Source organism: Phyllostomus discolor, chromosome 6 (genome assembly GCF_004126475.2).
Source record: "Phyllostomus discolor isolate MPI-MPIP mPhyDis1 chromosome 6, mPhyDis1.pri.v3, whole genome shotgun sequence".
Taxonomy (NCBI): Eukaryota; Metazoa; Chordata; class Mammalia; order Chiroptera; family Phyllostomidae; genus Phyllostomus; species Phyllostomus discolor.
The window spans coordinates 60,157,711-60,171,910 of record NC_040908.2 but is presented as its reverse complement, the minus strand read 5'-3'; positions in this window follow the sequence as shown (position 1 = coordinate 60,171,910).

Below are 14,200 nucleotides of genomic sequence, written 5' to 3'. Positions count from 1 at the left end.
ATTAGGTCACTACTTTAAGTTTGTATATAGCATTAAATAAACGTTTCCTTTCCTTTTCACAAATCTCTGGCATTGAGAGACGTCTTTCCTCTGGCGGCGGACATAACGGACCCGAGGCCTTCTTTCAATAATAGTATATCATCCCAGGCCCCCCTTGTTGTGTGTTCTGTAACACTGGGACCAGAAACTCTGTGTTTAGCCTCATGGTCCACTGGTCTTTTGTCTCATGCTGGACCCCCACAACAGCTTCCCACAGCAGGCCTGCCATTCCCCACTCAGCCAGCTTCCAAGTACAGACTGGTACCAGCAGGGACTCTGTCCCTAATCCAGGGAGCTGAGGGAGACTTGGGGGCAGTGTCTCTGACCTTCTCTCTGTGAGGCCTCTCCCTTTATTTCTTTGCTACCACATAGATAGGGTCACACTAGTCAATGAGATTGTCTAAGAAAACTAGAAAGCTCCCCAGTCTTCACCTGACAAACTGAGGAGGGTGACAGTGCTCTGGGGCCTCCTAACTTGTTTGTTTATTTCTAAGATCGCCAACATCCTCCTGTCTAAGGTTTCAACTTGAGTGGTTAGCAGAATATATACATATATTCCTTTCTCTATCCATCCCTTTTCCCTCTCCCCCGACTTTTATTTTTCTTGTCGGAGGATACCTATTTCTATTTCCTTTTAGGAGATTTCTTTTCTCATATATAAGTTCTCCCTAAAAATGGATAAAAAGAAAGGTTTGGCAAAAATAGGTTTATAGTTGTGATACAAATCAATAATACACTAATTAACAAATCATAATATAAGAATAAACTGTGTTTTATGTTCTCACAACTGTAAATCTACTTTTGCCTACCCCATAGGAACAAACAAATCACACTATTTTCTCCATAGGTACAAAGTGATATGAATAGCAAATAAAATTACAAAATTTCTAATGACATTAAGTGTTGACTTCAGAACTCACTAGAAAATTTTTTATTCTGAGACTGGCATATACTTTTGAATATGTTTTATTTGACCAATGAATAATTGTACTGCATTTGATATTTTTTTCAGGGTCCCAGAGTGTCTGCTAGATACAGACACACTTTGCAGACTAGAATTCTACATTTCACAGGATGCACAGTTATCTTCAGACAAGAGAGCTGTCTCTGTAGTGAAAAGTGGAGGGAAGAATTCTGGCTATCTTGCTTTCTAATCCTGTGATTTAGCCAAGAGTCTAAGTTCTGAGACTCCAGGGTTTCAAACAGAGCTGCAGATGAGTCAGCAATTACCCTGATGGCAGTTCTCCCGGGGAGAAAACATGGAGCAACTGGGAATGACTCGTTCCTTAAGGGTCTTAAATATTCAGGGGATAATCTTCTCATTGGGTATCTCTAAATTATTTAAACTCGATTGGCCTGCCCTGTGGTCTGTTCTCTCCACAGGATTTGAAAACCTGACTATTTCCTTCTCATAAGTGGGTAGAATTATAGCTTAATCAAAATGACAAGTACCTAAGGCATTATGTCTATTATAAACCACATCCATTACAGCACAGGTGGCAAACACAAGGCCCGAGGGCCCAATCTGGCCCTCTACCTTGTTTTATCCCTCCCGGCACCTTGTTTCTACCCAACGGCAGTGCCCAGCTCCTTGCCCCTAAGTTAAGGAGTAGTTACATTTATACAGTCCTAAAACTACATTTGGCCCTTTGAAGGCAACCATGAGGCTGATGTGGCCCCGGTGAAAAAGAGTTTGACACCCCTGCATTACAGAGTCACCAAGGCAAGGAAAAGAAGGATGTGAGGAAGAAGTCCAGCCTGCTGCTATAAATAGAAAACAGATTCTTTTTGCCTCTATAACACCCCCTAAAAATTAGGGGTAAACTTGCCCTTGAAGCATTTCACCTTTCTGGTGGCCAATTTTGAGGCCTGTTTCCAGGGTCACTACATGAACGTGCTGGGGTTTCACATACGCATTTTAGTGTAACTGATAGCCAGGGATTTTGACGGCCTTTGTCCTTCATGCCTCTAGCTCATTCCTATCCTGACACACAGGACTTCTTTTATTTATTACGATAGGAGAGAAATAGAGGGGGCTGAGGCATTTTGACTTGACTCTGATCATTTTAGGGGCTGATGTTTGATCTAGGGATTCTCTACTTCAATGTGGAAGCTCCAAAAGTAGAATCAAAAGCAGGGGGTGAAATTTGCACTGAGGTTTCCTTCACTTGTGTCTAACCAGTCTGCTAGGTCACACCCATGTAGCTAGTTGTAATGAAAAAGATATGAGCAGTAAATAAAATGTTTAGTGGCATTAAGGTTTCAACACGGAACTCAGTAGAGACATGGAAATTCCAGTCACTCAGAACTTTCTCAGTAGAGCTCTCTGGCTGGTATGTGTACACATCTTAGGTGGACCAAAGTACCAGTTTCAGGTGCACCTAACCTCACTTTGTGGTATTTTTATTTTCTTGTACAGATGCAGCAGAAATATATTGAAGCTACTTTTTTTCTCTTTCATAAGATTATTAGTCACTTGATTTCTACTCAGTAGTTACTGAAACCAAGTCTCTTGCCTTAGGTGGTTATGGCTGCTTTAATATTTTTAAGGAGTAGATTCTCTATTATTCCAAAACTGTATACTGCCCCTTCCCCATGGTGATTTGAACACAGTATTTGCACATAAACTTTTACTGAACAAATTAGGTGAAGTGAAGTGAGGAGAAAACTGGCAGAAGGGAAGTTTTTCTTGAGTTTTTAAAACAGAGAGCAATTTGTCCCCTAAATGAGATCATTCTCCCAGAGGCCCCCATGGCTAAGCTCATTAAAAACACAAAGCCATAAGCACATCATAAACCAGGTAAAAGGTCTCAGTGTGATCCTTGGAACAGTACTAAAGTAGAAAATCACAAAGGAAGGTTGGGGACAAAGATGAGAAATCTACATCTACCTTGCTCTATGGATATATTTCTCCAAATTACAGTGGGAAAAATGCTTTAGAATAGCTGCACAAATAGAAATGTTGTTTTCTTTTGGGAGATATCCTTATTTATTAATCTTGGAAATTAGAATCACCCTCTCTGTAAAGACTTGTAGAAATGGGATGGCATGATAAAAAGTAAAGAAGTAATGGCTATGTTTTATTAAAGATAAGATGCACTGGATTCCTCTACTCTCATTTCTTATGAGAAAAGGAACAAGAATTTGAGCACAGAGTAAATACAGTTACAGATTATAGTTAGGGGACATCATCAGGGCATATGGATAATGCAGTGGAGTGGACATTTTGGATATATAAACATTAAAGCCAAACAAATTAATGTGTTTACTCTGTGATGAATAGCATCTGCTATCATATTAGGGGAGAGGGATTAGGTATAGATACTGACTGCATGAGATTACTAAATACGATGTTTCTATGGTTCTTTAAGATAATTTAGAGGAAAGTGATAAAAATGATTGTGTGTATTTGCTCTAATCTAACCTGAAAAATTGGCACAAAGGATTTGTTTTTGTTTTGCTTAACCTGAAACTCACTCAGGGCAGTAAAGCAATGGATATTGCCCAAAAAGGAAACCTGCAGCCACCTGGGACAATATATTATGGCAGAGACATACAATAGGCAGCCCTAAGCCTGGGAGTCGAATGTGGGGAAAGGGTTTCTTTGGGAAATAAAGGCATTTAAGTGCTCCCATGTGTACTTGAGAATTTATATAGACACACACATGCCCAGGACTGGATGCATGCTCGGAAAGCACCTGAGAAAACCCTAAGCTTTTGTCTTTGGCTGATCTCTAGGCTCAGTGCAAGCAGAAAATTAAAGCTAAGTAAGGCAGAATTTTAAATCGCCTATCTGAGTGGTATTGAAAGAGTGCCCAAAGACAGAGACTATCTGCAAAGTCTGGGAGAAGTGTTTTTAAGCTTCTCATATTTAAGGAAAATGCTTTCAAAATACTAGTTGAACACAAGCTAAAAAAATAGAACTTTTAGTGACTGCATATGAAAAGGCATACAGCCTTTGCAAAGGTAGATTAGAAATGTCAGGAATCAGCCCTGGCTGGCATAGCTCAGTGGATTGAGCATGGGCTGGAAACCAAAGTGTCCCAGGTTCGATTCCCAGCCAGGGTACATGCCTGGGTTGCAGGCCATAACCCCCAGCAACCGCACATTGATGTTTCTCTCCCTCTCTCTCTCTCTCTCTCTCTCTCTCTCTGTCTCTCTCTCTATCTCCCTCCCTTCCCTCCCTAAAAATAAATAAATAAAATTAAAAAAAAAAAAAAAAGAAATGTCAGGAATCAAATGAATGACTGGGCACCTAAAAAATCCATTAACATAATTAATGGTGAAGGATGAAAATTTGTCCACCAGAAGATCAGAAACTAGACAAAGATGACCACTTTAACCATTGGTATTCAACATGAGAGAGACATCAGTCGGTTGCCACCTGTAGGTACACTGACTGGGAATCAAACCCACAACATTTTGCTGCACGGGGACAACACTCCAACTAACTGAGCCATCCAGCCAGAACCAAAATGGCTTTTGAGGTGTAAGCAAATTTAGATGTTGAGGGGAATTTTTTAGTGCTATATATATTACATTTCTTGATCTAGGTGTTTTTACACAGGTGGGTTTACTGTGAATAGTTCATGAAACTATGCCATTCTGATTGTGCATTTTTATATCCAATGTTTTAATTAAATAGTTAAAACATTACCATGCAATAAAAAATTAAAGCGGCCATTTTGACTGTATTTTAGTTCTAATGTAATTCTAATGTATTAGAATTGGTTCTACTATAATATCTTGAATTAAAATAATAAGGTTTAAAAACATTATTTATTTATTTTTAGAGAGAAGGGAGAGAAAAAGAGAGGGAGAGAAACAGCGTGTGGTTGCCTCTTGTGTGCCCCCTACTGGGGACCTGGCCACAACCTAGGCATGTGTCCACACTGGGAATTGAACCAGCCACTCTTTGGTTTGCAGGCCAGTGCTCAATCCATAGAGCCACACCACCCAGGGCAATAAGTTTATTTTTCAATAGAGCATAAGTAATATACTTAAGAGCATATATTGAGCTTCAAGTAAATGAACAGTAAATGCTTTTTATAGCAGTAACCTTCCTATGCAGAACCTTGAGATATGACATTTCTCATTTTAGCAATAAAATTTTTGCTGGGGGTGCAGGTATAAGCTAGAGGAAACTTCTGACCTAACTTTACATTATTGGCTTGGCTGTTTCTTCATTGTTTTTTCCCCACTATAATTTTGTCAACATTATGGTGGGGGAATGACTTTCTTTCCCAAAAGATTGGCTCATAAATCTTTCACTCATTTATCTATGCTGATTTTTTTCCCATTAATGTTTGAGAGTCTAAATTATGGAGAAGAAGTATTTTAAATTGTACTTTGATTGTTAAATTTATAAAAACTTTGTGTTCTTGGCATTGTCCTTGACATTTTGGAAAACAGTTCTGTTTTCTGGCAATAATATGATAAATACAGAGCCATTCTGATATTTTCTTGGGCAAGTCATGGAATCAAGTGCTTTACAAGCTTCCCATTGATTTTCCTAATTCCACATATTATGTGGCTTAACCCTATTTTTTTTAAGGAGAAGGCTTCATCAACCACTAAGCTTTCTTTTACTCTGATAATTTACACAAAGGCAATCAAAATCAGTATGGAAGAATACAGAAGATCCCTGCTATTGTGATGTGGAGGACAGAGAAGGTAAGGCATTAACCAGATGTAGGAGGAATATTTGCATTCTAGCAGAATTTTGTAACTAGATACAATTTAATGAGCATAGTTTTTGCAAAAGCACTGTGAAATATGGTTTTAAAATATCACTGTCACTAAACCATTGCTATTCCCCTTTCTCTTCTGTTCACTGACACTGGAACACTTATTAATGTAGGAGGATATTAGAAATTAATGACCCTCATAGTCAAAAGGAATAGATTTGAACTAATCCTATTTGCTATCAAATCTGTTCTTCAATACGACCTATGTTTTTAATTATCATACCATCTAACTGTCACCCAGTGTTACAGACTGTGACATTTTTGACTTTCTTCTTTTCTTTTTTTACAACACAACAGTTGACGCCAAATAGACCTGGGTTCAAAATCTAGGTTTGCCACTTACTATCTGTGACCTGGACATATTTACCCTCTTGTTTTACTGTAGTTTCTTTATCTGCAAAATATGGGATAATAATAGTCTTCATTTTGTTGAGTTGATAGAATCGAATGACAAAATGAATGCATCTGACAACCAGCAAATGCATAGTGTTGTAAATATTATTAATTATTGCTCTTATTGCTAAGTACCACTGATTCTAGCTTTAAACTTTCTGTTGTAGTTGCACATTTCTCTCTGTTCATGCTTGTCCTGTCCTGATTTAGGTCTAGTTTGTTTTTGCTGCCCTGGACTCTTAAGGATCTAATTTAATCTGCTAATTTTACCCACTTTTATTTTTTATCTATTCCCTTTAAAAATCTTTAATGACTTTAAGTTATCAAGAAAATCAGGTTGAATTGTCTTAAGTTGGCTTTGTAGGCTCATGAAGTTTTGGATGAGTGTTCCTCTTTAATTCTCTTTGGGCTCAGTCTGCTCTTCACTGGTTGTGTGGTCTTGGATCAGCTACTAGACTTGGCAGTGAGGTTGCCTACTCTCAGTGTTTATTATCAGAAGTATTTAATTTATTTTCTAGAAGTTAGGGCTTCAAGAGCCCCATTAATTAGTGGAATGGCCTTGGGAAAAATCAACAGACTTTCCTGTGCTTTATTTTACTTATCTGTAAATTGACAGGTTCTCAAACTTTAGCACACGTGAGGATCACTTAGAGAACTTATCCCAGAGACTCTGAAAATTTTAATTTTTTTAAAAGTGAAATATGGCATACAATAAGTGCACAAAATACACAAACATTAGGTGTCCATTTTTACTTTTTACATCTATATACTATTGTGCTAATACCATCCAGGTCAAGATGTAAAACATTTCTGGTGCACCAGAAGTTTCCCATGCTTCCCAGTCTGTGTCTCTTCCAGAGATAACCACTATCACTTCTATCGTGATTCATTTTTAACAATCTACCTAGATGATTTTGGGTGTTTCTTTTAGATGCAGTTTATCTGGTTCTAAATTTTGAATCAGTTCATATTGTTGTCCCCAATATACATATTACTTAGAAATACATTCCCTGTAGCCCCTGTTCCCAGCCCCATGAGAAATACCAAAGGACTTTCCTCTCCTTTGATTCTTCACCCACACTGACCTTTATATCCTTTCTTTTTCTTCAATGTTATAGTGTCTTCTTTTCCAGCTAGGCTAGAAATATGGAATACTAAAGTTAGAGGTCAGGTATTTCAATCTTCATCACTTGCAGCAATTTCTTCTACAACATCCTTGGAAAATGATCTTATCTCTGCTTGAAAACTTCTAGTATCTGAGAAGTGAACACATCAAATGTTTGAATATTTTTCTATGCTAGAAAATGCTTTCATATGCTGAGATTTATAAAATACTTTTTGGTTTACTTGTTCATAGTTATGCCCTTTAGGATAATAAAGAATATCTGGCCTCTTTTCCTTTCTTTTTTCCTTTGCCTTTCAAATATTATGACTCTTCCCACATATGCCCTAAGTTTTCTTTTTTTCCTTATTAGTATAAATGAGGACTCCCAGCACTTTCCTGGATCCTGTCATGCCTTTCAAAGACCCAAGTCTGAAGGGTATTATACAATTATGAGTCACAGTAGTCTTTCAGGGGGAAATTACACTTTATGTTGTAATACAACTGTTGGAGCAATAATGTATAGGCTCTACCCCACTGGGACGGACATACAGAACGGCAGAAATGTCTTTCCTCTCCTCAGTACCAGCTTCATGACATGCAGCCCATGCAGTTTTCACTGGGCTCATGCCTCATTGGTCCCCACGCCTGGTTTGGTGCTCTGCTGTTGCCTCTTAACATGCTTAATATATTTTGAACAAAGGGCCCTGTGTTTCATTTTGCACTGGTCTCACAAATTAATCCAGCCAGTTCTGCCTTTCTGGTTGTCTTGCATTTGCCAATGCCTTACATATTTTGATTTTTCTTTCTTACTAGCACTTCCTATAAATGCCATTAAGAGTATATTATATTTTATAGTTCTTTTCATTTATTTGAAAATGATTTTCCTCAGAGCAATGAAGATAGGTTCAATATTATAATCATGCTCATGTTGTAGATGAATGACCTAGGGCTTAACAAAATTCAGTGAATTGCCAAGTTTTTATAGCTTATTAGTAACAAAGCAGGGCCAGAACTAGGTGTCCTGACTTCAGCATTCTTTGGATAAGGACCTCCTGCCCTTCTGAAATAGTGCTGCATTACAGATGCCCAGGGTTCAAGTTAGATACTCTAATTTTGTTAACTCCTATCCTGTAGTTCTCCATTTTGTTCACTTTCTAAGCACCATGCTTTGACTTGATACCAGGTATTGCTGACTCATGTTTAGTCTAGAATTCCCTCTATTTGCTCTTCAGGTCACTTACCCATAATTGCTTAGTCCTTTCTTATCAAATAATTGAAGCTTATTTTCCTACCCATAGTGATTTACCCTGAGTTTGCATTTTTAAAAAAAGTAATCTCAGGTTAATTTTGAAAGAATTTCAATGCAATCTCATTTTTCCTCCCTTGATTATGATTCTGATGTGTAGCTAATCTCTAGATTATTAAAGGCACTCTAGTAATTGGAAAGAAATCTCCATGTTTCTTTTTAAAGTGCTCATCTAACTTGTAAAGGAAGTTAAACTACTTTAAGCTGCTGAGATATGCCTTATTTGACCAAAAAGAAATCCTAAGCAATTTTATAAAAATGTAACTTCATTTGCAACTATATTAGTCAGGTGATAGGAAATGGAGGATATAATGTAACAAGGTTATAATGACTATCTTAATATGACAAAGTTGATGGTGGCATGAAACCTCACATTGGTGTTGTGTCTGCACACTCGACAGACTGATCTCAGCCTGTGGGCTGTCAGGTCTCACAAAAAACTGTGCAGCTGAAGTCTTTGTCTTCTGGTGATGAATCGGACTCAGGCTCTTTTTCCTGGATAGCCCAGGTAGAGATAGACTGTGTTTTGCCATGTATAATGCTTACCCACCTTTTGTGTGCATTATAGACAGGATTATTATACTCATGGTATATAATCATTATATCCATGTATAATGTGTATACTTATTTTTCCCTCATAAAATTTGGGCAAAAAACTACATATTACACATGGCAAAATATGTTACATTTCATATGCAGTGCTTGCAACTGAGGTAGTTTAACAATTTTATTTCGTAATGATAGCTTATTGATAACAAAGCAGGGCCAGAACTAGTTCTCTTGACTTTAGCATTCTTTGGGTTAGGACCTCCTGCCCTTCTCCTGAAATAGTCCTTATATCTGTAATGTTGCCTATTGAGACTGCCACTTTAGACGCATGCCACTGACCTGGAAATAAATTTAACTGGTAATTTCTACCCTAGTCAATGACACCACCATTTTTCTCACTGAAGAGTTAAAGAACCTGGTCACTCCCCTTGTTCCCTCCATTTTCTTTACTTCCACATCCAGTCAAACAACTAAGCCCTGTGGCTTCCATCTCCAGATATATCCAAATGATTTCTGCTTTTCATTACACAGGTACACCTACACAATAACTACCAAATGTACATGCTACACACTACACCTACACACTAAAACTCAAGTCAGCACTGCTTCTCACCTGGTCTCTGTGAAAACTCTTAATTGATCTCTTTTGGCCTGTTTATAAGCCTTTCTCTATAGAGCAGTTGAGATTCAACTTAATAATGCAAATCAGACTATGTCATTCTTTGATTACAACTCCACCCTAATTCTGTCTTTTTAAAAAAATAGAACATGCCATCTATATACTTCCCCTCCCCCTGTTTATATTGTTTTCTTCTTTTTCCTTCCAACTCTAAACTAGAATGAATAGAAGGGGTTTCCTATCCCAGTCCTCATTCATCTCTCTATATTTATAGGGAGACTATTGGCACCCACTAGGTGCTCAAAAATTATTCACTGAATAAATAAATGAATGTGCAAGCCAGGGCTAAAATATAGCCCATCCCTCTTTATTTCAGATACTCTCTCCAATATTCCAGTACTAAGTCCATACTTTGGCAAACCACAGGCATCCCTGGAGTTGGCTTTCAGGGCTTACGCCTCCTCAACTTACCCCTTTAGCTTCACTGTAGCCAAAGATGACACTATGATCAGGGTCTAGTATCCTTCTTTCTTCCCAAATGCCTTTTCAATATATCTTCAGCTCTACAATTCTAGAAACAATTATTCCTTCTATCTGAATTTAGCCTTTGAGTAGTCATGCCTTTCTGTCTTTCCTTTTCTATATTTAATGTTAACTAGGCTGCCATTCCTGGCTTCCATGCTTTGGCTGCTTCCCTAAGTCAATTAATATTTGCGAATTGTCATGTACTCTTTAACTCCTGTAGAGTTCAATAGATACTAGGTATTTGGAAAGTGCTTGGAGTGACTAAGCCAAATGAGTGCCTCCTTCTGATCATATCACAGATTCAGGATACGTGTTTCTCCCACACTGAGATTTGCACTGCTTCATTGCTTACAGATGAGCACTTGTTTCATAAAAGAAGTCTGTATATTTTTACTGTCCATCTATGAATCTATAATGAGAATATCATTGCTCAGCATCCAGATAAAAAATGAGTTGTATTTGATATATTTCCAACTGTTCTCTGACAACTAAAACTTAGTTGTTCACTTAGAAGTCAAGAAAGATTGCAATAAGCATCTGGCAAAAACAATCCTAATGGCAGAGATGGGATGTTGAGCATAACTTTGGCTGGCATTTTCTGGATCTTTAAATGCTTGGTTGCAATTGCCACTTCCTTAAGGATTTCATGAAGATTAATAATGTAAGAAAAAGGCCATCTCTCATGTAACTGAACACAGTGCCTGTCAAAATAAGGAAAGAAAAGAAATTTGTCTCCCTGTATGTTCATCTCTAATTTTCTTTTTCTTTTCTTCTTTAAAAATCTTCATTCTGTTATTTGTCAATTACATATCATTAAGCTAGGAAAATTGCATTCCTATTACCATTATATCATGGTAATAGCAATATAATAATAATATATACATATATACATATATGCATATATACAGATACCTATACAAGTATGTTTATGCATATGTATAATATTTGATAGGGTGGTTTTGATAATAACCGATGTGAATAAATGATCTGAACTAGTAAATTTACCATAGTAGGCACTCAATAAATACTAGCCTTTGTTATTGCTATGTTATTTCTATGAATAATTAATACTTTGATATAGGAAAGGAAGGCTGACTTCAGTATGACAATGTGGGGACCTGTACTGTCCCACTCTCCAGTGAAACAGATGAAAACTATAAAAAAAACAGCTGTTTGAAAAACTCTGCAAAATGGTTCTAAAGGCAAAAAGTAAATAAACATCTACTCAAAAGCATTTATGAAAAGTTGGTAAGAAAAAAGTCTGTGATGTTTGAATCAGAACCATTTTTTCATAGTTCACACAGAATTATCATATGACTTGATTCCATTTCTGGGTGTATATGCAAGAAATGAAAACAATATACAAAAACTTGTTATAAAACTTCTACAAGTTTTACAAGCTTTATTTATAATAGTTCAATTGCAGAAATAACCCAAATGTTCATCAACTGAAAAGTGAATAAACAGATTTAGCATACCCAAATCTGTTTGGAATATTATTTGGTTATAAAAAGAAATGAAGTACTACCAAAGCCAAAGATACTACAAGAAGACTATAGACCAATTATTGACATATGGACATCAATGCAAAAATTCTCAACAAAATACCAACAGATGAAATTAAAAGAATAGAATATTAAAAGAAATATATACCATGATCAAGTGATATTAAACATCAACAGTGTAATATATCATATTAAGAGAATGAAGAAACAAAAACAAAATAATGTTTATTGATACAGAAAGAACATTTGACAAGATTAGATACCTTTTAATAATAAGAAGATTCAACAAATGAGAAATAGAAGGAAATCATCTCAATATATTAATGGCCCCATGTGAAAATTCCACAGTCAACATCATACCCAATAGCAAAATAGTGAAAGCATTCCTGTAAATCAGGAAAAAGACAAAGATGCCTGCCATCACCACTTCTCTTCAACATAATATTGGAAATCTCATCTAGAGCAATTACACTAAAGACATAAAACATACCAAAATTAGAAAGGAATAAGTAAAAATATCTCTGTAGATGACATGACCTCATACATGAGGTCTGTCTGGAAAAAATTCATTGATGTAACTTGGAAATTAAGGAGAGGGGTCTGGAATATGCATGCATGAACAACTACAACTTCACTGTGCCAGTCCATGGGGGTGGTAGACACCAGTGAGTGAGCATGTGTACTGTATGACTGTCACATTCAAAATGACTGAGTGAGTACAGTAATGAATATGCATCAAATTTTGCATTCAGCTTTAATATTCTCCCACAGAAACTATTTGGATGATTCAGAAGACTGAAGCTGTGGGCAATTGGTGATTGGCAGCTTCATCACCACAATGCACCCACTCATGCATCATGTCATCTGCAGAGCTTTTTGATGAAACATCAAATCACATAGGTGACTTAGCCCCACTACAGCCCAGATTTGGTGCTCTGTCACTTCTGGCTTTTCCCAAAACTAAAATCACCTTTGAAAGGGAAGAGGTTTCAGACCATTGATGAGATTCAAGAAACTATGACTAGGCAGTTGATGATGATTGGGAGAACTGTGTGAGGTCCCAAGGTGCCAACTTTCAAAGGGAATAAAGTGTCATTATCCTTTGTACAATGTTTCTTGTATCTTGTGTCCTATATCTTCTTCAATAAGTGTTTCTATTTTTCATATTACATGACTGGATACCTTCTGGACAGACCTTGCATATAAAACCCTAAAGATTCCACAAAAATTTGTTAGAACAAAAAAATAAATTCAGCAAAGAAGCAAGATACAAATTCAACAAACAAAAATTAGTTATTCTTCTATAAATAACAATAAACAACTCAAAAAAGAAATTAACAAAACAATTTCATTTATAGTAAAATCAAAAAGAATGAAATACTTAAAAATTAGCTTAGCCAGGGAGGTACAAGAAAGACTTGTACAATGAAAACTGTAAAACATTTGTTAAATAAATTAAAGAAAAAATAGATAAATGAAAAGGCATCCCTTTTCATGTATTTGAAGATTTAATATTTTTAACATGTCAGTAATGCTCAAGTGCTCTACAGCTTAATGTAATCCTTCTGAAAATCCCTATGATTTTTTTCCAGAAGTAAAATTCTGAAATTCATAAGGAATCTCAAGAGACCCCGAATAACACAAAGAATTTTTAAAAAGAAGAACAAAGCTAGACCTTTCAAACTTTCTGATTTCAAAACTTACTACAAAGCTAAAATTATAAAAACAATGTGGTACTGGCATAAAGACAGACAGATACCAATGGAATAAAATATAGAGGCCAGAAATAAACCATCATATATAAGGTCAAATGATTTTTGATTAGTGCAAATTGTGCTGAGTCAGCTGGATATCAACATGTGGGAGAATAAAGTTTGACTCTTACCTGACCCCACACACAAAAATTAACTAAAAAAATAAACTATGACCTAAATATGAGATTTAAAACTATAAAATCATTAAAATAAAACATAGAATGAAACTTTACAACATTGGATTTGGTGTTGATTTCCTAGGGATGACACCAAAAGCACGAGAAACAACAACAACAAAAAAAACAAAAACAAAAAGTGGACAAATTGGACATCGTAAAATTTTTTTAAATTGTGTGTGAAAAGACACTATCTAAAGAATAAAAATATAACCCACAGGAAAAAATACTTGCAAATCCTATATCTGATAAGAGATTAATACAAAAAACATGTAGAAATCTTCTACAACTCAATATAAAAAAAAAGAAAAAGAAAAAAGAAAACAAAACTTGATTTGAAAATGAGCAAAGGTCCCAGATAGACATTTCTCCAAAGAAGATGAAAAATAATCAGCACATGAAACAAATGCTTAACATCAATAATCAATAGAGAAATATAAATGAAACTACAATGAGATACTACCTCATATCTATGAGATGGC